At 34.9% G+C, this 3,796-nt stretch overlaps 1 long non-coding RNA gene across 2 annotated transcripts in view; it reads left to right on the forward strand.

The window, feature by feature from the left end:
- The window catches only part of LOC117110633, a 21,611-nt gene that overhangs the window by 7,909 nt on the left and 9,906 nt on the right, over positions 1-3,796 (forward strand). For both annotated transcript variants that reach the window (XR_004445740.1, XR_004445739.1), the window contains exon 3: positions 337-396. This is a non-coding gene — a long non-coding RNA (uncharacterized LOC117110633). The remainder of the gene's footprint in view (positions 1-336; positions 397-3,796) is intronic.

Below are 3,796 nucleotides of genomic sequence, written 5' to 3' on the forward strand. Positions count from 1 at the left end.
CACGATGTCTTCATGGAAACTTAAGTATTTACACAGATACACTTGTTGTGTGATCATTCAAGCATGCAATCACATTTGAATGACCATGTGACAACACGTCCTCCAGTACTGCCGTTATGGTGTTTTTCTTCTGTCGTTGTTGTGGTATAACATTGCATAATTATTTAACTTAAATTAACACCATGTTTAAAATACCTTTTTCTATTGTATATTCACTGTCTCCTGGATCCATTACTCATTAATCCATTAGTTACAGTACTTGAATTATTACTATTTTGTATGCATATTTAAAGTTCTTTTTGTACAATTATTTGTTTTTTATGTTCTTTATTTCAGAATATGGATAAAGTTGAGTGATCTTCAACCATGAATACACCACCACCCACATTGCTGCAGGTAAGGAAATGGTTTTCAATTCGTAAACTCTACCTGTCACTCATTGTTGATGATTTTTGAACCCCGCTTCCCATACTTTTTTTTCTGGGACCCAATTTGTTATTTCCCAGACAAGTCGCGACCCATGTAGTATTAAATGTCATAGTAAATTGCACATCTACCTTTATAAATCCCAAAAATGTGATGCTTTATGTTTTAAAAAAGGGCAACTTGACATTAGTGTTACAGCAATTTTTGTTTACTAATGATTGTCCTTTTGAAAAAAACCATGGTGGATACAAGAATTTGTAATGGAGGGGCCCAAAGAGAAATTGTCTCAGATAGCGGGTCCATTAAGCTCAGCCCCACTATGGTTGGGGCTGAAGTAAGAAATTTTTTGATTAGGCACCCATAGGTGGCGGGAAATAGCACTCTCGGATTGAATTTGAATAAAATTTCTTTTTTTTTTTAATTGGAGGGTGGGTAGGGGGAGGAAGGGAGAGCCTTGAACCCGCCACTGGAAAATGAGACTACTTTAAATATTTTTAAACGAAAATATAATCGACTTTTTTGCAGAAAATATTTTAAACCATTGAATTATATATTTGATAAAACTTACCAGTGGCTTATCCAGGATTTAAGGATGGGAAGGGGAGTGTGATAAAATAAAGTCCAAACCACGTCAGCGACACCTTGGTTGGCGGTGACATGAGAGAACATTTTCAGTAGTTTGTGCCTGTGGATGCCCGAATTGCAACTTAATTTACCTTTTAATTCTTTTTATTTTTGACAAGATGAGTAAAACAAAAAACGAATTAATTAAACGGGTGCCCGAAAAAAATCTACCATCCACCTGAGCCCCCAACCCCACATGGTTGGAAAATTTTAAGAATTTGAGATTTAAAAGATGCCAGAAAATGGCATTTGGATAAAAGTTATGAAAACTACCATCCACATCAGCATACCATGTTGAGACTGAGGTAAAACAATTGTAAGAATTTTAGATGTCAGAAAGTAGCATTTTAATATAAAAAATCTAGGAAAATTACTATATTCACCTGAGTCCCACTATGCATGAGGCTGAGGTGAGAGAAAATATTAAGAATTGGGGACTTTATTACTTAAAATTTATGTCAGTTATTTTTGAACATTTAAAAAGAGCCACTTTTCATTTTTTTTAACCTCTGAAAGTGGGTGGGGGTTACTCAAGCACCCTGAACATCCCCTGGATATGCCACTGGTATTCATTTGGATAATGTTATTTTTAGGTCATCTTACAATAATTTTCTGTTTTATGTTTATTTCAATAAATTGTTTTTAAACAGTTGAAAGCTCGGATTTACACAATTATGTAAACGGCAACAGAAAAATAATTCATGAATTTCAGAATATTCATTGTGGGCATATAATAAAATATTGTTATAATGAGGATTCACCTAAACATGCTGGTACAGTAAAACCCTATTAAGGAGACACTTAACCAAAAAAAGTGTCCCCTTAATAGGGGTGTCTCCAGAATAGGGGTACCACTAACCAAATATGAGAAATTGTTCCCTAATAGGGGTTTTTGGCATGTTTTTATACGATGACATAAATTCTGTATAATTTTATTTATATATAATTATAACTAATTTATAGCAAGAATTTACAATGCAAATACAATTATAACGTGAAATCAGCACAAATTTAATTAAAACAACAATAGTTTATGTTGTAGAAGCAGCTGGTTCAGCAACCGTGAGGTCAGGGTTTCAGTCCCTCGCTGTACTGTACATTTCGCTTGTGTCCTTGAGCAAGGCACTTCATCTGCATTGCTTCTCCTGTAATTACCTGTCTTGTTGGGCCCGTAGGTAGACCATGCACACCTGTAAGGTACTGTACATGTTATGCCCTCCCAATTGCATCAAATCATCACTGCATGGGTTTTCTCCACCCAAGAGTATAGGGGTACCTGGTGGGGTTGCCTACTCCTGAAAAGCAGCAACACTTAAAACGTGAGGACCCAGTGACCAGGGAAAAAGAAGCGCATTTTGTTATGTGTCCCCTTAATAGAGGTGTCCCCTGAATATTGGTTGGCCGTAGTGTTTATAGACATAAAGTACTTTCCTTCATTTTCTGGCTATTAAAAGTGTCCCCTTAATAGGGGTGTCCCCAAGGAGGGGTTCTACCAGTACCATCAGTAAAGTACTGTACCTACTGGTATTTTTAAAACAAAGTTCTTAAAAACATGAAAAAAACAGTCAATTTTGTGGTAATTTTTGAGAGTTAAATCTAATAATAATAATAATAATATAGAAAGTTATATAGTGCCTTTAGCCAAAGCACTTAAAAAAATGTTTATTGTTAAAAAAAGGATTATTTAGGAAATAAGTATGCTTTTAAGAGTTTTTAAAGACTTCAATACTACAAAGCATTTTGGATGGAAACTATATTCATCGTCATAACTCTAAATTCAGATTAAATACATTTTATTATAATTAATGATAGTAAAGGTTATCATTTTAATGAGTGGTTTGTATTAAGATGGTACTACTTGTATTTTGATATAAATGCCAGATATAAAATTTTGAAAAACCTTAAAAAGTATTAAAAACTTTGACTAGCAGATTCAAAATAATAAAGTAAGTTGTTACAATTAAATTAATTTTTTTTGTTTTTATTCTTGTACTACAGTGAAGTATGCATGTTACACCTATGCGCTCTCATGTAGCAGAGCCCCCGACCTTTATAGTCCAGGTCAAAAATAATCACTTTCACCATGGTATAAGCTCCTACCTCAATGAAATTGATATCCATCCTGTAAGTGGCAGGTTCATACTCACTGTTGGTGTGGAATTGGAATAAAATAAAATAAAATTCAAACTGTAGGTCCCTTTATATTGTTTGCGTGAAACAAAAAATAGGATTTAACCTAAAGAAAGCAACTTTTATAACCAGTTTTTTTTTCGATGTTTACCTCGAGAAGTGAGGTCACGAGGCTAGAATAACGATACGCCATTTCAGTGTCTGCAAAATTTATTATCTAATTGATATGTTTGCTAATAATTAACAGTTATCACAATGCATTTTGATACATTATACATTGCTTAATATGACTATATATTTTTAATCACACAAATCTCTGAAATAACTAAAGAAAAACAATTATAGCGGGCGTACTTCTACCGCGCTGCGCAGCGCTGCACTGGGTAATAAAAAGAACATACAACCGTTAGTGGGCGTCCTACACAGGCGTGACGCTTCCGGCAAGTTCGGAGTTAGGTAGTCTCAAAATTCGACTGACAGGTACTTGATAGTGCTAGGTTCTCCGCATTTATGGCTTAGGGGTCGCGGTGCTTTCCTCCCTCCGTTCAGTTGTTTCAAATTGGGACCGAGTTAGTGAACCCTATAGTTAATGGTCTTGCTTGGTGCATAACCTTGC

Source organism: Anneissia japonica, unplaced genomic scaffold, assembly GCF_011630105.1.
Source record: "Anneissia japonica isolate Jap-2015-1 unplaced genomic scaffold, ASM1163010v1 scaffold1511_len2985839_cov193, whole genome shotgun sequence".
In the NCBI taxonomy this organism is placed as follows: domain Eukaryota; kingdom Metazoa; phylum Echinodermata; class Crinoidea; order Comatulida; family Comatulidae; genus Anneissia; species Anneissia japonica.